The sequence below is a fragment of the Lissotriton vulgaris genome, chromosome 3_1 (genome assembly GCF_964263255.1).
Source record: "Lissotriton vulgaris chromosome 3_1, aLisVul1.2, whole genome shotgun sequence".
Classification (NCBI taxonomy): domain Eukaryota; kingdom Metazoa; phylum Chordata; class Amphibia; order Caudata; family Salamandridae; genus Lissotriton; species Lissotriton vulgaris.
In genome coordinates, this window is record NC_141689.1 from 1,710,931,664 (window position 1) to 1,710,956,955 (window position 25,292).

Sequence of the window (25,292 nt, forward strand, 5' to 3'; positions counted from 1 at the left end):
TTAAATAATTTGGTATCTCCGCATTTAATTATGCGGATGATACCCAGCTGGTCTTCTCTCTGGAGGGACAGGATGCAGTCACACTGGAGACTTTTCACCGGTGCATGCAGGCGACAGCGGATTGGCTCCGTCTGAACTCGTTACAGTTCAACGGAACAAAGACAGAGGTTTTACACTGTTCCACCGATCGAGTTCCTCGAGATCTCCCAGTCGACTTCTGGCCTCCGTCCTTCTCAGAGACGGTGTCTGCGGCACAATCAGCGCGCAATTTAGGCGTTACTTTTGGGCCTAATCTGCAGTTGGATCTACATGTAAACAAGACCACCTCTACATGTATGATGCTGATTCGTATGCTGCGCAAGGTCCTTCCTCTCCTCCCTGAGCAAGCCAGACCAGAAGTAGTGCGTTGTACCATCCTAAGTCGACTTGACTATTGTAACGCACTACTTCTGGAGGCCCCGGTAACACTTCTGGGCAAGTTGCAAAGGGTGCAAAATATTGCTGCCAAACTCGCCCTTTCTCGCCCCTACCATAGCTCTTCTACGGCAGCACTGCGAGAACTTCATTGGCTGCCAGTCCATCTGCGGGTGCGCTACAAAGCAGCGTGTATTGTGTTTAGGGCTATTCATGGCCTGGGCCCCATCCCTTTGCGGCGAATGTTTGCCTGGTATCGTCCATCTAGAGCTTTACGCTCCTCGTCATCCAGGCTACTGGTAGTCCCGCGATTCCAGAGAGTGAGGATGGGTGGCCGCTCGTTCAGAGTAGCGTCAGCCAAACTCTGGAACTCTCTGCCTATATCCTTGAGAAGCCTTGAAGATCTCTTAGCTTTTAGAAAGGCTTTGAAAACTCATCTTTTTCCCAGGATAGGCTGAGCTACTGTTTTCATTGGAGTACGGGTCAAAGCGCCAGGATGCCCTTGGTGGTGACAGGTCGCGCTATACAAGTATGCCACAATACAAGTATGCCACAATACATTTTGACCACATAAGGGGGTCGATTCCGATTCGGGAAAAACCGCTCTGAATAGCCGTTCGGAGCGTTTTTCCCGTACGAATCGTACCCTGCAACGTCCACCGTACGTATGACGAAGTACGATTCGTACCAGGAGCCGTACTCCGTACGAGTCGTTCAAGACACCATACGACTCTAATCTCCGTACGATTCTCCCTCGGAACCTGCTGTACGCGACATCTGTACCGTTCGCGGCTGGTTTTTACGACCCAGCAAAAACGATACGTGTCGGGTACGCACCGTACGACCCTTTTTCTACGGGAGCTGAAAACAGCCGTAAAAGCAGAGTTCGTGCCGAAACAGGTATGGAACGGCCCCCCGGGTACGGTGCGTACCCCCCATGATCGCAGGGGTACGCACCGTACCCCTGCGATCATGGAGTGTACGAGCCGTACCCCCATTGTACGATCGGTGTACGAGCCGTACCTCCATTGTACGATCGGTGTACGAGCCGTACCCCATGTATGATGGGGTACGGCTCGTTCACCGATTGTACATGGGGTACGGCTTGTACACCGATCGTACATGGGGTACGGCTCGTACACCGATCGTACAATGGGGGTACGGCTCGTACACCGATTGTACACCGATCGTACAATGGGGGTACGGCTCGTACACCCCATGATCGCAGGGGTACGTGCCGTACCCCTGCAATCATGGGGGGTACGCGCTGTATGTAATCGTGCGCTTTTCCATACGAATCGCCCTTACCTGACGTGGACCATATGAATCGCGTCCTGATTCCCCGGTCCGGATCGTACTCGTCGGGTCATACGACGTGTGTACGAGTTGTACGGTTCACAGTCTCAGCCTTGAAATACATATGGATCGCGACGATTCGGACGGATTCACGGAATGCGGATCCCAGGCACTCCACACCACTGGAGTCAAGCTAGCCGGGCTGATGAGAGGTTTTACCTCGAAACCGGTCCGGTCTTCGGATGCTTGATTCCGTTCTGGGAAGGACAGGGCTTTTGTAGTTCGGACTGGACTGTTCCCATGGGGCACAGGGTCAGAGCTGATTTGCATATCGCCATTGTCTAACCCAGGGTGGTGTGGAGTGCAAAAAAATGATGGAATTGGGCCCAGATCTTTGGACTGGGGTGAATGTGTGACATTGATCCACATTCTGTCCATCACCTGTTTTGTTTGCAATTGCCGCCATAAGTGCGCTGGGGATGCTCAGACGTGGGTCCCAGGCACTCCACACCACTGGAGTCAAGCTAGCCGGGTTGATTAGAGGTGTTACCTCGAAACCGGTCCGGTCCTCGGATGCTTTATTCCGTTCTGGGAAGGACATGGCTTTTGTAGTTCGGACTGGACTGTTCCCATGGGGCACAGGGTCAGAGCTGATTTGCATATCGCCATTGTCTAACCCAGGGTGGTGTGGAGTGCAAAAAAACGATGGATTTGGGCCCAGATCTTTTGACTGGGGGAGTGTGTGACATTGATCCACATTCAGTCCATCACTTGTTGTTTTTGCAATTGCCGCCCTAGGTGCGCTGGGGATGCCCAGACGTGGGTCCCAGGCACTCCACACCACTTGGAGTCAAGCTAGCCGGGCTGATGAGAGGTGTTACCTCAAAACCGGTCCGGTCCTCGGATGCTTGATTCAGTTCTGGGAAGGACATGGCTTTTGTAGTTCGGACTGGACTGTTCCCATGGGGCAACAGGGTCAGAGCTAATTTGCATATCGCCATTGTCTAACCCAGGGTGGTGTGGAGTGCAAAAAAACGATGGATTTGGGCCCAGATCTTTTGACTGGGGGAGTGTGTGACATTGATCCACATTCAGTCCATCACTTGTTGTTTTTGCTATCAGCCATCTTCAGCCAGGATAGCTTGTCTCCAGTGGCCTAGTGAGCAAGGGACCCACGTCTGAGCATACCATTCCCACATAGGGTGAACAGCAAAACACAAAAGATGTGAAAATCCGGGCACAATAATGCAAGAAAATGTCACAGTCACATTTTGAGGTTTTCAGGAAATTGTGGGTAAGATAACATGTTAGGATCCACAAAAGAGACATCAACATGCACTCCCATGGGTGTTTAGTTCACGACAAAAACTACAGTTGTTACATTATTCTTGGAAGAAATGTACAACTTGGCGGAGAGACAAAACAGAAAGAAATTACTGCAGAGCCATCTATTCCTCAAGCACACACACATACTGGTTGGATTTTGGCACAAGGGAGAGTGATGGTTCGGTATATAACATTTTATTAAGAGATTGCACAAAAATGAAATGCATTGTCAATAATTGAAAGGACAAAAAACTGAACCAGTGACCCGCAGATCGTGAGCTGTAAAGCTACTTCTAGGCACCAACCGCTTTACAGGCCATTCACACACCTTACATACATGATACACACTAAACCATTCACACTACTAGGCACAAAACCAACACATTGTGACATTCACAGAAAAGGACAAGGTTCATCATGCTTGACAAAAGCAAAAAAGAAACATTTTTATGCACAACCACCTATTCACAAACATAATGGTTGGATTTGGCACGAGGTGAGTGATGGTTCAGTATATACAGTTGTATTAAAAAGAGATTTCACAAAAATTAAATGCACTGTTAATTGAAAGGATGAGAAACTGAGCCATTGATTCACAGCTCGTGAGCTGTAAAATCCACGACAAGGTGCCGACCTCTTTACGGGCCATTCATACATCTTTCATACGTGTGACACATACAAAACCATTCACAATGCCAGCCGCGTGCCCAGCACATTACAAAACTCACACCAGCAGACAGCACCATTCAAGGGCCCATCACTTTCACACGCCACATTCCTGACACAGCAACCACACCTGCTCATGGATTGCGTTGAGTGGTGTTTGGCTAGCAGTGTGTGTAGGGACAAGCAGCTAGTCACTACTCATACACCGCCAGCCAAGCACCAGTCCACGCACACCACCAGCCAAGCACCAGTCCAAACACACTGCGAGCCAAGCACCAGTCCACCCACACCGCCATCATATTTAGGATTTTTTTTATATAAATAGGAAAACACAACAAATTGCAAATAGATACAAATCTACTAACACAAAATCTGAAACTAAATATACTACACAAATACCAACCTTGAAACTGAACAAAAAATATTAAACAATAAAGACCAGGAATGGAATGGAATGGAAGAGGATTTATAAAGGGCATGGTTACCCGTAGGCGTCCCAGCGCTAAAGAGTAGAGATTACTGTAGGGAAAGCAATATTTTATGGAACCTTAGGGAAGAGAAACGTTTTAAGAAACTTCTGAAGACTGGGCTCAGTTCGGAACTCAGGTGGAAGGGAATTCCACAGTGTCGCAGCATTGAGGGAGAAACGACATCCTCCTGTTTGTGCCTCCTTTATTCTGGGTACATTAGCAAGGTACAGATGGTCAGCTCGGAGTGCCCAGTTGGCTTTATAGGGGCTCACCACACTCCTCAAGATGGGGGGCCTTGCCCTGTAAAGATTTATGCATAATGCACAGAGATATAAATGTAATTCTCTTGCATATTAGCAGCCAGTGGAGAGTTCTAAGGGCAGGTTTGGCTGAGAGCTTGGCTGACGATCCGGTTAGCAGTCTCGCTGCTGAGTTTTGGATCAGTTGTAATTTGTTTATGGTGGCTTCTGGGGCACCTAGATACAGGGCATTGCTGTAATCCAACCTGGAGAGGATTAAGCCCTGAATAACTAGCTTCCTGGAATGGGGAGGTAGGAGAGAGAGGACTTTTCGTGCAGTGCGAAGTAGGCCAAAGCATATGCCAGCCGTTTTCTTAGCTTGGGTTCTGAGCGACAGATCTTGGTCTAGACATACTCCGAGACTTTTAATTTCTCTTTTTGTGGTGGGGATTGCTCCCAAACATGAAGGCCACATGGAGTAGGCTATGAATGTTGTCTTATGTCCTAAGAGCATAAGCTCAGTTTTAGCTCCATTTAATTTAAGCAGGGATTCACTCATTCAGCCGTGAATTTCTGACAGACAGGATCAGAGGGTTTCCGAGCAGTGGTCTGATTGTGTAAGCGTGATGACCAATTGTGTGTCATCAGCGCAGGTAACTAATTTGATCCCGAAGGGAGTGTCAATATATCCTCCAATGGGGACATATATACATTGAAAAGTATTGGGCTCAACGATGAGCCCTGTGGTACATCACACTGGAGAGGGATCAATTTTGAGAGAGCGTTACCCTGCCAGACTTGAAAAGTTCGATTATTTAAGAAGGATTTTAGCCACGACAGGGCTGAGCCCGAGACTCCCACACTGCCGAGGCGCTGGATGAGGATACGTTGATCGACCCTATCGAAGGCTGCACTTAGGTCCAGGAGGATCACTGCTGCTGATCCTCCTGAATCCAAGATCCACCTCGCCTCTTCAACCAATACTATGAGGGCGGTATCTGTACCCTGGCCAGGGTGGAAGCCTGTCTGGGAGCTGCGCAGCAGCTTACGTGTTTCCAAAAAGGAGGACAGTTGCTGGTTGGCTATTTTCTCTGCGATCGTACTAATCCCTGGCAGTAATGAGATAGGCCGATAGTTGACCAACTCGGAGGGATCCAGCTGTGGTTTCTTTAATACGGCCTTTACTATAGATGGGCGGAACAATACCTTGGGAGAAGGAAGAATTGATTAAATCAGTGGCCAATGGGGTAATAGTTGGTGTCACTAATTTCATGATGTGCATTGGGGCAGGGTCGCTAGATGACCCACTTTTTATTGATGCAAGCATTTTTTGGTATTCTTCCCTAGCAACTGGAGCAAAGGAATCCAGATGTGGACCCAGCATTGGGTCGCTGGGACTGCTGAGTTCAGGTGGGTAGTCACTACAGGGTAGGGTTTTTAAAATGTTTTGGATTTTGCTGTCAAAAAATTCCGCAAGTAGATTACATCTAGACCCTGAAGTATCGGGAGCGGGAGGAGGATCAGGGACTTTCAAGAGTTTCTTCAGTATCCAGAAGTTTTCTCTGGAAGAATTTGAGGAGGCTCGAATTTTCTCCTCGAAAAAAGCAGCCTGGGCGGCTTTGAGTGAGGTTTTGTAGGACCTAATGGCTGATCTATAAGCAGATTTCATGTTGTTAGCCCAGTCTTTCCTCCATGCCCGTTCTCATTTTTTGCATCCTTTTCTCTGCTCCCTAAGTTCTGACGTGTACCAAGGAGATTTAAACGATCTGCTTTTCTTCTCCACTCTTTTCCTAGGTAGGACGCAGTCAAGCGAGCTGTCGAGCCAGATTGTGAAGTTTTTGTCTGCTACCAGCAGATCTAGGTCGTGTGACGGGGCAGACTGTTCCAATACACTTGTCCAGTTCTCAGGTGAGAGCTTGGACCAAGGTCTTACTTGGCTTCGTATCACCGGGACTTGACGTATGTCCGTGGGGATTTGCCAGTTGAACAGGATAAGGAAGTGATCGGACCAGGGGATAGGTGACGGATGACTAGATTCCAAGAGTGGAATATTGGAGAATATGGGATCAAGAAGATGCCCTTTAGTATGTGTAGCATATGTGCTTTTGAGCCATAGGTGGTAGGATTTTAGGTCAAGTATTAATTCACTTGCCACTTTATCTAGGGGTTCATCAAGGTGAAGATTTAGATCTCCAAGTACAAGGAAGTTGGTCGAGGTAGTGGCTAAGGAGATAACTGTCCAATAGCGAGCTACTAAAGTGCCCCAGACTGCCCGGAGGGCGATACACCAGAAGACCTGACATAGTTCTTGTAGAGGAAATTTGGATAGTGAAATAAGAGTTCTCACAGTCTAAGATGCCGCTGTCGGCCATCCTGCAGGAAAGATGTGTTTTATACATTATGGCGATTTCACCCCCTTTGCCGTTGGGCCTATTTTGGAGCTGGATAAGATATCCTTGGGGTAGAGCACAAACTATATCCGGCTCAGAGTTTGAGGACAGCCACGCCTCCGTTAGGAACAGTAAATCAAGTTTATGGTCCTGAATCAAAAGGTTGATCTCTAGGGAATGTTTCGGCAATGACCTACAGTTCAATAGGGCCATGCGTAGGCGTAGGCAGTTCGTGGCATAGTTAGTGGACTTTTTTACAGGCATAGAGTAGTTGCAAAAACTGCAGTGGGTATATTGACGGTCTGGGATATGCAAGTTGCTACATGCAGGGTTTCTCTCTGTTCTCCATTGAAGGAGTGCTTCGCACGGGTAGATGGTGATGTGATTGGAGGCCAGGCTCTTCACTTTACCAATCATGGATGTCCCCAAACATTCTTGTGCCTGTGGTACATTCTAGCAGGCACACACAGCCCAGGGTTAGAAGGACACTCGGGCAGTACATATGAGTCTCCTTCTGGATACCTCTTTGCCAACAGACTCTACATCTCCTACTGGGAAAGTCTTTTGAGGGTGTGGGAGGAATGTGATCAGGAAAGTGGCGATCTTTCAATCTAGCAACATCCTCCACCACTCCAACTCTAGGAACACTTGCCTGTTCCAGTAAAACAAGGCTGCCCATTACAGACTCCTGAAACTTACCAAAAGTCATCTTTGACTCAGGACAAGAATCCTGGAACACAACAAAAGCATTAAAGGTTGCCAAGTGGAAAAGATGGATAGCCAACTTCTTATACCAAATGTAAGCCTTACAAAGAGCAGCGTAGGGTTCCAACCTCTGATCTACTCTTTCAACACCACACATGTGGCTATTATAGTCTAACATGCACACAGGTTTGCACGCTTCAGCAACCTGAACCCAAACAGTCACATGTGCAGTGCTTTCATCGTGGATGGCAGGCAGCATGTAAACTTCTCTCCTGTCTGAAAACTTCACAGCTAGAAGCTCCGTGCAACACAACATACTGCACTGTCCCTGCACAAGCTTTTGACAAACACGTTCTTTTGGGAATCCTTTACGGTTAGAGCAGATTGTGCCACAAGCAACAGTGACCACTTTGGCCAATTCCCTGAACAACCGCACACCGGTGTAGAAGTTATCTATATATAAATGGTGGTCTTTGTTAAAAAATCCTCTACCAAGTTCCCACACAATTTTCACATTCACCCCAAAAGTGGACGGACAACCAGGGGGGTTAATCCTAGATTTCTTACCGGTGTACACCCTGAAATTAGAGACTTATCCAGTCCTACTGTCACACAGCATATGGAATTACATAGCGGGCCCTCTTACTAGGAATGTGTTGCCTAAAAACCAAGCTGCCCTTGAACAACACCAAAGACTCATCCACTACAATTTCTTTCCCTTCCCTCCAAAAATAGATCAACAAAGGGATCAATGACAGGCCGAATCTTAAAAAGACGATCACAATCAGGGTGATCTCGTGGCAACACTAAACCATTATCGACAAAATGTATCATCCAAAGCAGTAACAAATACCTATCTCGACTCATAACTGCCGGAAATAATACAGTTGCCATTAAGGGTCTAGTAGACCAATATAAAGACATTGATGGCTTCCTTAGCAAGCCCATCCAAAAAGTTAAACCCAAGAACTTCTTCATCTATTCCAGATTTGTGGGAGTCCACTGGGTAACTCTAGAGTGGGGCTTAAGGCTGGCACTGTTGTCCCTCAAAAACTGCTTGGCATACAAATTAGTTTGCTCAAAGATCAAATTTTCAGTATTCACTCTACAACCTGGAACACCAGTAAAGTCTGGCAATGCCGGCTACACCATGCCTGGTGCCACCCGAGGTCAGCACTTTCAACGGGAAACCTTGCAGCACCAGGCTGCAGCCCAGATGCTTCTTGTCACACTACACTGATGGGAAGCCTTGCAGCCCAAGGCTGCAGCCCAGGTGCCTCTTGCCCAGGGCCGGACTCGGAACCAGAACCGGCCCTGGCAAAGTGCTCGGCCGGCCCCCCTCTCCCCTCAGGGAGGAGAGGGGAGGGGGGAGAGGTGCGACCGCGCACTGTGACAGGGCCGGTTTTCGGCCGTTTTTGTTACAGGGCCGTTTTTGCAGCATAACGGCCCTGTAACAAAAACGGCCCCAGGGGCCCAAAACCGGCCCCCAACCATGCGGCCCACGGGGGGATTGCCCGGTGCCCTCAAAGGCCAGTCCGGGCCTGCTCTTGCCACACTATAGGCATAAAAATGTCCTCCTCTAACACAGGCACTTCATCCGCACTAAGAGTAGCTTCATCCGCACTGATAGTAGCTTCATCATCTGATGATTCCACGTCAAGAGAAAACTCACTGCCTGAATCTTCTCCTGCCTCCTCTGCCTCCGATGCAAAGACAGTCTCTGAACCATGGTCAGAGGAAGACTCAAAAAGCATACCAACACCCTGCTGAGCAGTAATCCTGTAGCTAGCCATTATTACAACAAAAAAATAAATGCATTACAATTGCAATTCATAAAAAATAAAACAAGTAACATTATAAGACGCCATGTTAATACCCAAATTGTCAATTGGCCAGATGGGCCTTCAAATAGGGCTGAGAAAAATAGAGGGTGATCTTGCCCAAGGGATCGGGTGAGGTTGTCTGCCCGGCCAATCTGTGCCCCAGATGGTGCAGAAAACAACAGACAGAAATTTTCCCCCTTGCAAATGTAATAAATCCCTAGTGCCTAGTAGGGGTTTCTGGCTCCCCCCTCCTGTGTAGGGCAGAAAAGGCTAAAAAAGGGCAGATCTGTCCCCAGGAAGCAACCCTGTCGCTTCCATTACTCACAAAACAAAATCCCTGGTGCCTAGTGGGGGTTTCTGCCCCCCAGGGGCAGAAAGGGCATGAAAAATGCTTCCATTTTAATTTAAAAGAAGTCCCTGGTGTCTAGTCGGGTTTTCTGTCCCCCGGGGCAGAAAGGCAAAGAGACCAGGCTAATCTGCCCCCAGGGGGGGCAGAATATGCATACAAACACAATAGGCCCCCAAGAAGCGACCCTCTGCCAAGGGGTCACTTCCATTTAATTTTAAACGAATTCCCTGGTGTCTAGTGGTGGTTTCTGAAAGGCCAAAAATAGGGCCGATCTGCCCCCGGGGGGGGCAGAATTCCCATTACAAAAAAATTGCCCCCTGAAAGCGACCCTTGCCCAAGGGGTCGCTTCCATTTTTATTTAAACTAATTTCCTGGAGTCTAGTGGGGGTTTCTGCCCCAGGGGGGCAGAAAGGCCAAAAAATCGGGCTGGTGCACAATTCCCATTACAAAAAAATGGCCCCCTGGAAGTGACCCTCACCCAAGGGGTCACTTCCAGTACAATTTAAAATAGTTCCCTGGTGTCTAGTGGGGGTTTCTCAGAAAGGCCTAAAAAAAAGGGTGCTCAAACTAAACAGATTGGCCCCCTGGAAGCGACCCTTGCCCAAGGGGTCACTTCCATTTAGATTTTTAAATAATCCCTGGGTCCAGTGGGCTTTTGTGCCCCCCCTGGGTCTAGAAACGGCCCAAAATACATCTGATCTGTCCCCAGGGTGGGCAGAAAAGTATTTGTAATAATTAGTCCTCATAGGAACAAAAAAGGACATCCCTAGTGTCTAGTCGGGCATTCTGCTGCACGAACGCAACACTGTGCGCGATCGTGAAGCAGGAATGCCCTGCATTGAGACATCAGGGGAGAGGAAATACTCTTTCCTCTCCCCCGATGCCTCAATGCATCCCCAAATTCCCCCCACCCTGCCCCACCGGAGCAGTGAAAACTCACCTTGCTCCTCCGGACACCTGTAATCCAATGGCTTCCAGGCCTCCCAGCGATGTGCGTGCTGACGTCATTGGAAAGGGTGGGGGGGTCTGGGTGTCAGCAGAAACTCTTCCGCTGCCATCCCCCTCTGTGGGGTCAAGATCGATGCCCCAGGGGTGGAGCGCCAGTGCTTCACCCAGGGGCTGTGCTCATGACGGAGTGGTTCTGTCATAAGCACAGCCCAACCGATGCTCATGACGGAACCGCTCCGTCATCACCATCGAAGCTGTTAACAGGAGACACTTGGTCCAACCACTTAGAGCCCAGAACAAAACAACATGCACGTTTTCTCAATTAGGTGGGTGAAAGTGACACACGGCATGCTGTTTCCAGAACAACAGTGTCTTTATTTTGTTGCTCAAATAGCGTTCTGTCCCAGCGAAAGCACCTACTCCCACAAAGGCAGTGCACTTCCCTGAAGCCGTGACCCCAAAGTGGAGTCAGAGCAGCCTCATCCAGCATGCCAATCCTTAGGTGTTCTTGCTGATGCCCATCAGCCTTCGCATTTCTTCCACTTTCCGCTCCTCCTCTGTCCGAGCTTTGGTCCCACATTGTCAGGTCTTTGATTTCCGACACCGCATCTGCCGCTGTTTCTCTGTCTGTCTGACCTCCAGCGCATCCAACCTCTCACAACCCGGTTTCTCCTTCCCCACAGCCATCAGTCCTCTTTCACTGCCTGAACGTGACCCTGGTCCCGAGTCCTGCAAATCTAGAACATCCGGGTCACGAACAATCAAAACACTAGCGTATATATGCTCATTGATCCCGGGGCGGTCTCTGCACTTGGGCATGTCCAAATTGCGACAGGTAGTGAGTATGATTTCAGCTTCAAATTCACAAGCAAAGTTTGACGGGTTAGCTTCACCCAGGTTCTCTCTTGTGGAGCTCTGCCAACAGTATGTTTAAGTTGAGCAAAAATACTGGTTACTTTTGTTTGCAGCACAATGTTGTGAATTAGCTCAGTGCATGGTAAAATCAAGTGTGTTAAGGCATCTCTTCTTTTCTACTTGTTCTTTGTTTTCCAATCATTTGCGAGACTAATGCGAGATGCTCTTTGCGGTGAGGTTGAAGAGGGAGCTGGCAGGATGGAGCCCTGGAAGCCGGGTAGTGGCAGGTGGAGAGTTCAAGTGAAGGGGAGGAATGTGGACTGTCTTTACATAAGACTGCTTTAGAATATTCATAAGGTCACATTTTAATTGTTTGTAACAAGGATCAGATGCAGATAATTAACTTGATGAGGTTGCCTTATAGAAGGTGCTTAAGAATTTTTACAAAGGTCACATTCTAATAGCTTATGACAAGGAACAGGTGCAGATGATTCATCAAATGATGCTGTCTTCTAGAAGGTGGTTTAGAATATCACAAAGTTTGTGTTCTAATTGCTTATAGCAAGGATCTGGTGCAAATGATCAATTTGATGAGGCTGTCTTCTACAAGCTGTTTTAGAATGTTCACCAATTTTGCATTCTAATTGCTTATAGCAAGGAACAGGTGCAGGGTATTCATTTAATTAGAGCTGTCTTCCGGAAGGTTCAAGTTGAGGTTATCTATGCCAGTTTCTTGATGCTTATTCTGGTGGATTTTCTGCATGTTACCGTGGTGCCTAAAACCTAACCTTGCATATGCGTGGTAAAACATTTGTAAAAGCAATTAAGCGTTTTAAATAAACTGGTGAATACTAGCTGCAGCTAGCTATTGCCAACAGCATGGAATATGGTCAACGGTCAGGGTACAAAACTTTTGTTCATTCTTAAGTGTGGAAGGAATGATATGAATCATGGAGGTATATTGTGATAGTCAAGAGAGGTGAGCTGTGTGCAGGAAACCTGACAGTCGCCCCTCCCGAAGGCAGTCTTACAGGTTGTGATTTGGTGTGGTGATTGGCATGAAATTGTCTCACCAGACAGGGGGCATGAACCGAGGAGACAAGTTCCCAGGAATGGCCTGAAGGGTCATACCCTTTCAATCTATAAGATCATATAGTCTTCACTGAGATGATGAACTACATACTCTTGTTGGCCATTAATTATAATGGGAGGAGTATATTTTTGCATGTCGTGTAGTATGACTTGATCAGTGAAACGTGAAACAGTGGTGGATAGTCTATTCAGGGCGAAGCCTTAGCTTGACAGTCACTGGATTACTTATCTTGATAATGTCATAAGGACCAATAAACTGTGGCTGTACTTTCTTTGGGCCTTCTAGTTGTAGGCGTCTTGTTGATAGCCATACCCTGTCTCCTTCCTTGTATATAGGTGCTGAAGTTCTATGCTTGTCAGCTTGTGTATTTCTGATCAATTTGGCTTCTGCTAAACTTGTCCTCGCATGTTTTTAAATCGCATGCAGTTGTTCTAATCCGTCTTTGACTAAAGGTAGTGTAGTAGAAACTTCTGATATATCAATCAGAATGGTCTGAGGATGTTATCCTGCCATGAAGAAGAGTGTGTAGTTAGTGGCTCAGTGTGTGTTTTTTTTTACAAGTGAATTCAGCTAGGGATAAGGCCTGATCCCATTGTCCTGTGTACGTGGATAGTAAGCATCTTTGTGTAGTTTCTAGGAATTATTTGACCCATTCAGTTTGCCGGTCGGTGTGTGCTATAAGTTGGTATAACTTAATAGTATTACTAATATGTTAAATTATCTGTTGTAATTGAGGGATCCTTGAGCCAAAACAACTCTGTTATGTGCATGTTTCATTGATTTAAAATCATTGTTCAACAAGGTTCCAAGGAACGCCTTAAGGGCAAAGTTGAGCCCTTGGGAGAAGCGTCACCGCCTTTGGTAGCAATTGAACAAATGCACACCAACACATGAGTGAGGGTAAAACTCAGGAATGGACTAATACGGTCATAGCCCCCCTGCCCCTTGTTATTCAATGTATATGTATTGCACAATACAATGCTTCTTTGAACCTGGTAAACTCAGATCCCTCACATTTGAAGAACAAGCCGCAGCAAGTCTGTAGTATCTTCTTCTATCTTCCTCTAGGCAAAAACCAACAGGATTACAGAAGTCAATAACTGCTTGTAAGAAAATGTGTCATTAGTTTTTGGTCTGCACAAGTAATGGGCCACATATGTCCTTGAGGGAGCCAAACAACTACTGTAGTGCTTGACTCTCATAAAATAGAGAAGCAGTACAGTTCAAGGTCTACTCAAGGGAGGTGGTGTGGGCTAGTAATCATCATTCACCACTCGATAAACTATTGTCCAGTCTGTGCTTTTATATTGGAAAAGTAAAAAGTACATTTATTGCATACACACAACTCAATACTGTGCAGTAATTTACAAATATACACAAGCTGATGGAAATACTTCCTGATTATGTTGCATACTCATTCATACTCCTCCTAAAGGGGTTCTCATTCAACAAACCACATGCCAAGACATTAACTTGTACTTAAATGCAAGGATTGAAAATAATGTAGGAGGCAACCAAAGGCTCTGCCCCTAAAGGGCGCAGGACTCTCACAGCTGTAAAGCAAAAGCTCCTGCTTGGGCAGTGCTTAAAAATCTTTTAAAACCCTTGAGGGGTTCATCATGTTAGAGTACTACCCAACGCTGCACTGTTCGCTGCTTCTCCCACATTTTTGCTGCCTTTTTGTGGTGTCTGCGTCATCCTGGTGCCACCACAAAGCACAAACCAGGGCCAAAATCGGCCAAAACATGCAATTCTTGTAGGCAATATGGGGCACTCTGAGTGACCTACCTTGATTAATTGTATAGCAGTGGCACTACCGCGGGACCAGGTAGGGCCCCGTCTTCCTTTGCCTTCTTTTTGTGCAGATTTATATTTTTTTGTCAGCACACTTGCGCTGCGTGTTTTCTCCTCAGTGGGCCCAGTCCCATTTTATTCAGCCAGCTCCCTGCATGCCGGCACTCTGGCTGCTGCCAGGGGAGCTGGTAGTGGGGAGCGGGGAAGAGTGGCCACGTGGGTCAGTGCTTTAGCACTCCCCTCCTCCTCAAGGCAGGCATTGGGCCCAGGAAGAGGGTCATGGTCCCCATCCTCATATTGTGAGAGAAGGCGATGGCACTCCTTCGCCCAAACTCCTTTACAGGGCCTAGAAATTGGGTCCTGGGCCCCATCCTTATATTGTGAGAGGGCGTGATGGTGCTCTGTTGACAACAGCATCTTCACGGTACCCAAGGATTGGTTTCTGGTCCCCATCCTCATATCGCAAGGGGCACAACAGCTCTCCCTCGTGGACGTCTTCTTCAGGGGAAACTTCTGAGTCCCTTATCTTCCTTCTGAAGGTAAACATCTTCTGACTGTAAAGATCCACTTACTCGCGATTGCTGGTTGGGGTTAAAGGTCACAACACTTTGGAAAGCCATGATTTAGGCCCCGTTGGGGAAATTTGGATGAGCTTTGTCTTGCTTTGCTTCTGGTGGTAAACCCTAGCCACACGAAACACTACCTTCAGGCCTCCTGGCCTCAAGGGGATGAACTTTGTAGGGAGCTTTTTTCATGGGCTGCATGCATCAGCATTTCCCCTTACTTTTCTTCTTGGCTTTCTCTCCTTCCTTGCGCAGATGCCTAGTATTTCCCCCTACTGGCCCTCAGAGGGTGTAAGGGGAACAGCTTCCGTGGTCCTGGGGTAAATCAAAGTCTACGTTGTAAGGCCAGATTGCAGTAAGGGAGTTCGTCCTTCCAATTGTCCATGGCGTCAGCATCCAGTCCTGGTGTTCAGCACAAAAGCACTACCAATGTAGCTCATCCCCTTGTTCAAGGCCTTTTAAGTGGGGAGGGAGGTCCAGCAGAGATGCACCTTTGGCCTATCCTGATGTGCTACATCTCCTCTCCGCTCCTGTCCCAGTTTCCCTGAACAGGCTTCTGGGATACTTCAAGATGGCATCACCCAGGAGTGATTTGCTACATGGGCTCTCAGGGTTTCAACTCCAACCCTTGGCGACACCACTGCCGGGGCCTACCCCAGAAAAACTTAAAAGGAGGCCCTCCCTACTGGTTTGGCTCCAGGGCTTGGCTCCATTCGTCTATTGGGTTTGGTTGGCACTCTTCCTGGCACATAATGACAGCTGGCTGATTGATGCCGAGCAATCCACTCCACCCCTCTTCCTCAGGAGCTGACTTGATCACAGTTAAGTGCTCCTTTGTGGGTGAGACTTTTGTTTCTGCAGATGGAGAGAAAAGTATTTAAACCATCCCAGCAGGTGACAAAAGGGCTGGGCTCTGATCCTGAACTGAGCCAGAGATACACGACATTCCTGGATGACCGATGAGCTGTACAGACATGTCTTTGGACTTTAGGGAATTTTTCTTTTCACACAGCATACACAATACATTGTTATGACTCTGGTGTCTGTAGACCCTGGGGGATTGTTGCTGCACTTTAAGACATCCTTCCCCATAAGTGTATAATGGAGAGTCACTGCAGTCAAGACAGTAAAACACACTGCCTTTTCCCTATCTGTGTACATAAATATTATAAGACCTATCCCAGACAAATACTCAACCCTACAGTGTCCCTTCTGGACCAGGCTACCTCTGTGCAGTTCCAGGGCTCTGGACAACAGTGGTCTCCCACGCGCAGCCCTCACACGTGTGCACACGCATGTGTACACATATTCACATGTAACCAGCCGAGTGCCTCTTACCCTTTCTGCATCTTAGTAGCCTTATCTTAAAAGACGGACACTGGTGGTAAACATGTACAGTCCATTTTACCATGAGTTACTGTGGGTGAACGTCAGGTTATGAGGCTCCCTCTAAAGTAAAAGGTCAAAACCAGGTGATCAAAAAACAAAAAGGGGCGGATTAGATGGGCAGAACCACCTTCTCACGCTGCTTTTGCAGTGATTAAAATCAATGTTAAGAATACAAGTCATTATTTTAGCACTCTTTGAAGAAAACCATTCAAATGGTTCATAGAGCAGGAGCTGGCCACCACTGCAACAAGTGCATACCTCGGAGAGGTCCTCTTCCAAACATAAGGGCTAAAGCTAGATCAGTATTTTTCGCCTTTAAATCATCACACAACACTTTCTGTGACTCTTCATTGGCCCACCTCACAATTTACATGGCCTGTCTTACAATTACGCATTTAAGTTCTGGGTCTTTGTACTTCTTAGGGCTAAGGGAGTTTAGCACTCTTTGGATTGAAATTTGCATATGTTACTACTGCTATTCAACTGCTCTTTGCACAAAAACTGGGATATATTTGTGATTTTTAACCATTGCTGCTAAGGGAAAATACATTGTTAGTTATAAATGTGTTTGTTTCTTCCTTGGGAAATTCTTTTACTCTATAATTTTCTCTAAAATTGGATTAAATATGAAGCTGTTATTGCATGGTATTTCAATATTTACAAATTGCTTATGTATTTAACAATGGTAGTGTAATTTGTTTTTCTGTCATAATGATGAATATTTGTACCTACCTTTAGATCATTTGTTGCCATTGCTTGCATTCAGCTGCCTGTGAACATTTTATTCAGCTGTGTTAGGGAGAACTCAGAACTGGTTATGAAGGATCTTTTTTTTTTTTAATAAAAACTTTATTGTGCATTGAAGTACGATTACACTCACAGGCCTACAACCACTGTGGCCGGCCGTTAGAACAGTGTTCATCACAGATCCGTCGCCGACATCCTAGAGGTCCGGCAGTAACACAGGATAAGAGTCGTAGCAACACAGGAATCAGGATATAATAGTATTTTGTTTTTTATAAAAAGGAACAAAGAAAAGAAACGAACGAGTCTCAAGACCTAAGTCATTGTATATGAAGTTGTGCTCATACGGGGGGCACCCTCAATTGCAAGATGAACAAATTAGTAAGCGGTGGAGGTGGTCAGGGAAGGGCCAGTAGGGAAGTCAGAAATTAGGAAGAAGAGTAGACTACACATGGAATGTCGGATCAGGGGGATAGGGAGATATCTGAATTATCCTCAAACGGGGGTGCACATATGTTCCCTCGATAGGCGTTCCACCGGCCCCAGATTCTAGTCCACGCCCCAGGCTTCCCCCTAGCCAAATACACAGTCTTCTCTCTAAACACACACCAATCCATATTCTCCTTCCATACTGACACGGTGGGCGGACGTTGGGAACCCCCACAACTGCGCAATGTCTCTCTTTGCGATCATGTTCCCAAGGGCCGCCCACCGAGTGTGGGCGCAGTTGTCATCATTCGGCTCCCACACATTCAACAGACATCTTCGGGCCTCAGGCAGCAGAGCAACCCCGGTGACACGCTCCATCACAGCATGCACCCGAGTCCAAAACGCAGCCACCTCCTTGCATTCCCGGATGATATGGAGGAAAGTAGCACTCAAACCACAGCCACACTTACATAATCCATCCGAAGAGAAACCCATGGAGACCAGATGAGGACCGGTAACAAACACACAATGAAGAATCTTAAGTTGGACGAGACGGAGACGGGCGGGAACGGCTACTTCCTTCGGGGAAGACAGTGTAGACTGCCAGTCTTCATCATCCAGTTTCAACCCGTCCCCAGTCCAGGCCTCCCTGAGACGCACGAGGAGATCTGCCCGATTGTTGATCAATTTTTTATATATTAGTGAAATTGTACTATCAGGCAAATGACCATTGAGTACACGGTCTTCCAGTGTAGAGGACTCAGAAATACTGGCATCCGCGGTGAAGACCGATGTCAAGGCATGACGGACTTGTGCATATCTGAAAAACTCCCTTTCACTCAGCTCATATTCATTCTGTAATGTCTCAAAAGTCTTAACAGCACCCTTAACCCAAAGGTCACCCACTCTGCTAATACCAATCATGTCCCATTTCTCAAAACCTTTTGTTGTCCAGAAGCATCCCAATCTCTCCGAGGAATACAAAGGAGTCGCATGTGTCAATCGATTCTTCCAACCCAGGGCAGCATTTGCATCACACCAGACACGCACGGCAATCTTAGTGGGTCCCGTTAAATTTCTCCCTGCTACTTTAGAGTAGAGCGCCTGTTGTAATTCCCACCTGGCAACTGATACGTGTCCATCTCAAATGCAGGGTTTGGGCTGGGTGCATACATTGCGTGATTAATCGCGCTCAAATGAGAGGCCCAATAGTACCACCTGATATCTGTGAGCGCCATGCCCCCGTCATACCAGGGGTGTGTTAGCTTAGCGAGATCAATTCTTGCACGTCCGTTCCAAATGAGCTGCCTTTGTAAGCTTTCCACCTCCCGGAAGTAACTTGCCGGGATGATGTCGAGTGAATTCTGAAGTGCGTAAAGAAAACGTGGCAGGGACATCATTTTAAAGTGCGCGGCACGACCGAGAGGTGACAGTGACAATCTACGCCAATGTCCCACGTCAAGCTTCAACCTCTGGAGAGGGGGGAGCAAATTGCGCTCATAACGAACAACAGGGTCTAATGATATAAAGATCCCCAAATATTTGAATCCCATCTAGGAAACCTGAATAGGAAATCTACGTGGCAAGGGAGGCACACCACCCGAAATTACATATACACAAGATTTAGTCCAATTTATAACTAGACCTGAATTCTTGCCAAACGAGTTGAGAACATCGAACAAGACGTTATGCGATTTTCAGGGGGAGGTAAGGTATAGAAGGATATCGTCAGCATAGAGCGAGATCCGGTCTTCAAAATCGGGAGTCCACTGAATACCCTTTATTGATGGCTCCCATCGGAGCAAGGCTGCGCAAAGAGCAGGGGAGACAGCGGGCACCCCGTCTCCTACCCCTCCCAAGAGTGAAGGAATTGGAGACTCGGCCGTTAACGACCACCTGAGCCAGCGGTTCCCTATACAGAAGTTTCACCCACCCGATAAACTCTGAACCGAAACCAAATTTCGCGTGGGTGGCCCAGAGATAAGGCCATTCTATCGTATCAAAGGCCATCGTGGCGTCCAAGGAAGCCAAGATGGCGGCCGTCTCTTCGAGAGACCTCGCCCTCGCGAGAACACCATGCAAGCGCCCAAGTTGAGTACGGTGTTACGATGTGGGATAAAACAAGATTGGTCCGGATGGATCAGGTCACCAATCACCGTAATCAAACGATTGGCCAGAACTTGATCTAGGACTTTAGGTTCAGTGTTCAACAGGCAAATGGGCCTGTACGAGGAGCAGCGATCCCGAGGCTTGCCCTCCTTAGGAATTACCACAATTGTAGCTAAACGCTGATCACAAGGGAGGGCGCCAAGGTCTTGTGACTCCAGGAACATATCGCGGAGATATGGTGCGACTTTATTGGGGCGCAGTTTGTATAATTCGATGGGTAGACCGTTCGGGCCCATAGCCTGGCCCGAACGAACGGAACGAATAGCGATCACAATCTCGCCCGCAGACAATGGAGCATCCATTAAATCTCGGTCCTCCTCTGATAGGCAGGGGCAGCGCAACATCGCATAGCAACAAATGGGAGTCTTCCTCATCTCTATCGGACACGGGGGAATACACAGTACGAAAATAATCCGCAAAACAATCCACAATCTCGCTCGGGTCAGTCACACACTCTTCATTCAAAGTCTGAATCACGGGGACCACATGATTCGCCCTTTCTTTCTTATCAAGCCACGCAATCAATTTACCCGCCTTGTCCCCGACATCATACAATCTGCCCTGTTGATCCCTGTGCATTGTTTTGGCAGCATCTGTGACAAGGGACTTATAGTACAGCTGCTTCAAACCAAGGGCGTGCTGTCGATCATGGGTGTCGCCTGATTCTAAGTCATTCTCCAGTTCGACTATTTCTGCCTCAAGACGCACAACCTCTTGATTCTTAGTTTTCTTGGCTTCAGAAATCAAGGACAAGGCATGCCCACGAATGACAGTCTTGAAGGCTTCCCATAGGGACAGAGAAGAGGACACAGACCCCTCGTTTTCAAGGAAGTCGTGATCTAGGGACTTTATCAGACTGGTACGGGACTTGGGATTACGCAAATACCAGGGGTTTATGGGAGCGACTCGCCCCGCACTACTCACCCCAGTATTCATACAAAGCCACAATGGGGAATGGTCTGAAAGGCCCCGGGCAAGGTGTCTAATCTCTCTAACAGAAGGGCACTGGGCAGCAGGCATGAGAATGTAATCAAGTCTAGAGAGACTTCCATGGGCCCCAGAGTGAAAGGTGTACTGACTCTGCGTTGGATGCATCAACCTCCAGCAGTCTACCAAACGAAAAGTGTCCAATAAACCAATAACGGTGATGGATCAAGCCCTGATCTTTGGACTGGGTAAGAGTGGTCTGCTTAATTTAGACACTCTGTTCATCACCACCCCCTTTTCTGAATCGAATAAACCACCAAGCCATGACTGGGACTTAGGAAGATCCCGGGGGGGAGGGGGGGGGGGTGACGGTCTACGGTACCAGAAACAACAGAATTAAAATCCCCGCCCATAACCAGAGTGCCATCAGGGAGTTCCAGCATCACGCGCCCAATATCTGAAAAAGTGGAGGTCTGGAGACTCGGAGGAACATATACAATGAGCAACGAGTCTACCCTCCCATCTACCAGTGAGGGCGGCGTAGCATCCCTGCCGTCGAGGATTACATCGTCTATCTCCAGGGGGAGAGAGGACCGAACAAGAATATCCACCCCCCTAGAACCAGTGGTGAACCCGGAGTGCGCAACAAGGCAATAACCCCACCTATTCATGGCATGACACATATTTCCCACCAGATGTGTCTCCTGTAAAAGAACCACATCGGGGACAAGCGATGCAAGAATTGCAGCACCACTCCCGGTTTTATTCTATTACCCAACCCATTGACATTCCATGATATTAAACTCAACCAACTACCTCCCATTTGAATCACGGAGAAAAACAATACGTTGCCTTGAGAAAGAAAAACAAATTCACAAACACCCCTTCCCACCCCCCAACCAACTCCCGTTCCAACTCCCCCCTCCCTGCACCCCTGCATTAGACTAGAAAGCCACCCAAACGTGCAGTGTGCCTGTCACCCTACCATTTCCCAATCTACAAAAATACCCTGGAGGAGGAAAGAGACCCACCCCCCGCCACCCTCGGGCGCACAACAATAAAATACGCCAGTAAGAAAATTATAGAACCCAGCTGCACAAAGTCAAGTGTTCGGAGATCAGGGGCCGAGTCATCATTTCTGTTCCGGCTCACCACCCTCGGCACCACCAGGGTGCTCAGTTCGGTCGCTCCGGGCAGGCAGAGAATCCAGCCAGTCACTCACATTCTCTGGTCGGTCAAAGAAAAATGTCCGGTCCTCGTACTCCACATGAAATCTGGTAGGAAACAGCGTTGCGTATTTCAGGCCCAAGTCATGAAGACGTCGCTTCACACCCTGAAAACCCATCCTCTGCCTCAGGACGAGCTGAGTGAAGTCCGGGTAAAAGTTGACTGTAGAGTTTTCGAATTTCACCGGGCCGCTCACCATCGAAGCCTGCAGGATAGCATCATGGTCTCTGAAGTGAAAGAGCTTGGCGATGATAGGCCTCGGAGGGGCGCCCGGTTTTGGCTTTCCACCTGGAACACGATGGGCACGCTCCACTGCAAAGAACTTGCTCAGTCCTGTAGGGAAAAGATAGTTCAAGACAAGGTCCTCCACCAGGAGGTCCATCGAATGATTCTCTGGGTTTTCCAGGACACCTGTGAGGCGGATGTTGTTGCGTCTTGCCCTATTTTCTAAATCCTCTAGCCGATGAGACATGAGATCGTTAGTTGATTTCAGATTGCCAAGTTCGGTTTGAAGTTCCGACACATCGGCCGTAAGGCTAGAAGTCTTCAAATCCAATGATTTCACCTTCTCTTTGGTTTTAGACAGGTCGGCTCTGATCAAGGTGACATCGATGGCAACGGTGTTGATTTTATGAGCAAGAGCCTCATACTGCTGGCCAATGGTCTCCTTCATGTTAGCGATGGCACTCATGACGTCTTGAAGAGACAGATCAGTAGGCGCGGTTGAATCTTTCTTGGCTTCCTCCGGGGTACGGCTGGCGCCACCAGGGGATCCTTTAGATTGAGTACACCGATCCATAATGTTGGTTTGGACCGGGCCCCCGCGAAGGGGCGCCTTAGTTTTCCGTTTCTCGCCGTCGGCCCTAGCCGCCATACTGGAAGATATGCCCCGGAGGGGCCCGTGAGACCTAGTAAAAATGGCCGCCTGCGGGCAAGTCACCAAAAGTTCACAAAAGCAGGCTCGTGTGGCCGAGGTAAAGACACAGGTCGACACAACTGCGTAGAGGATAGAGGCACACTCTCACAAAACAGAGACTGGACGGATCTCCGACAGAACGGAACTGTCCCGCAGTCAGACAATGCCAGGACCCAAAAGTGAAACCGAAAGTTGATGCAGGGCTACTGGGGGAAGACCCCTCAGCCGTTGCTGTTCAACTTCGTCCCGGCGTGCCAATTTGCCAAGTCCCAGGCTTACCGCAGGGTGGGCCTCAAAAGTTCGGATCAACGTAGCTTCAGTTCCCAAAGTCCAAATCAAAATTTTTAGAGAGCTAAGAGGTCAGCTGAGGTTCCTCTTCAATAACCCATCTGAAAATTCAGGATCCCATCAGGATAAGTTACAAAGAGTTGCGAGGGTCCCGGGAGCTCTGTGCTCACGCGGCCATCTCGGATGCTCGCATAGCTCCTCATGTTATGAAGGATCTTGATACCTTTATGATGGACTAAATTGTACTTAAACTGCTGCTGCGATATAGTTATAATTTCTGTTCCACAATGAATTTTTATATCATTTGAAGTGATTTTAATGTAATTTTAATATAAAGTCTGTCTTTGTATTCTATCCTGTCTATGCTTATTGTGCAATATTTGTGTGTATATTTTATCTGGACCTCATTGGAGATCCAAATTCTTAATAAATAAATTGAATTGAATTGACTCTTCATTGTCTTCACTTCTTTAAGTCAATCACATGTAAATTAATCTCAACTCTCTTCTGTGGATCTGAAATATTGAGGAGCATGTTAGCAAGGTTTTAGACATATCCACGCAGTTCTCCGCGCTTCAACCAAATCCATCCCAAGGTGAAATTATTCTGAAATTTGTCCTTTTAAACGACTAAATAGCTCGACGGTGAACATTCATGAAAATCTGCTAAAAAATGCTGAATACACGAAAAACTTCTTTAAGCTTCAAAATCTGGGCCGAAGTCACGAGGCCAATACAATGAAATTACAGGCAAGGTCATCTGTGTTCATGTGTTGCATTTCTCAAACTCATTGATCTGTGGGATTTACCAGTTCCACCAACATCTTTCAATAGAACGGTGAAACACACTAAACACATCTATAAATGATCTTTCGTTCCTACATGATAAAAATCTAGTAGTTGGTATGGCCCATGTATTGAGGATGAAAAATACATACTAGAATTTCGCAAAATAAAAATACTTGGATTTGAGCTGCTTTGTCTACATCAAGTTAAAATAAATCTTCTACAAATTGGCTCCTTTCCAACAAAGGATCTATGTCTGCCTTGTAAAGAGACTTGGCCTACTTTCTACTTCCAATTCGCCCACGTCCTACTGTCAGTTGCAAGTGAACATGTTCTTAGACTTTAACATCTATATAACATCTGTATGATTCATAACACTCTTTACATATTTTATAAACAAAGAAAGGAATATGCTCTAACATTTTCTGTTCACCACAATCTTTAAATCTAATTTAGAAATGTTTCTACTGTAATTACTAATTAGTAACAATATTATATAATTATCTAGTTATAGGACCTTCACACATTCATTAATTAACAATATTATTTAAGCATAACTCTTGTGATTAGTGGCGGTTGTTGTAATGTACACTCCATGTATCATGGGGTTCATGGACATCTCATGGAATGCTATAACAGATGGTGCGGAGAAGAAGGATGGTTGAGACTCTAGGGGCCTCATTTATGGCATTTTGTCCTAGCGCAGCACAGCAAGGCCCCTTGCTTTGCTGCCTCAGGTCAAAGTGAAAGGACAAGAATGCACCATTTTAAGCAATCTGGGACAGCATCAGATTCCATGGGTACTACGTGGGAAAACCCACCCCAACACCTATGGAACGTCACCCAGGCGCACAATAAGGTGACGCAGTGATCTGCGCTATGTAGCCTAACTTATGATTTATGAGGCTACTTAAAGCAATGCAGGGTGACTTTGCTTGGCTTCATAGATCTTTAGTATCCCTTTATGCGGTTCAAAGTGAAGCAGGGCTTTCATTAATAAGCTGCTGTGCCTCATTTATGACGAATTGTCGTAGGTCAGCACCACAGATCTCCTTGCTGCGCTACCCCATGCCAAAGTGAAGGGACAGGATTGCACTGTATTTATGAAATACGGTGCATTATTGTCATGTCCCACTGCACTGGTGCACAATTTGTAGCCTAGCGCCAACATAGGCACCCTTGCACCATAATGCAAGGGTGTCTCTGTTGTGGGAAGGATTATTGTTTGTGCAGGAAGGGGTACATTCTTGCACAAACATAGTCATAGAGAGATGTTTTCCTCTTTCTATGTATACAGCACAAATGGAAAAAGGAAAAAGTAAGGAAAAATATAAATATTTCTCCTGGTTACGCCTGCTCCGAGGAGGAGTAATGTTTTGGTGCTACCCCAGATTCACGTGATTAAGTAAACCTGGGACAGTGCCAAAATCCATGGGTGTTGCGCGGAAAAATCCACTGCAACGTCCATGCAACTCCTCCTTGGTGGA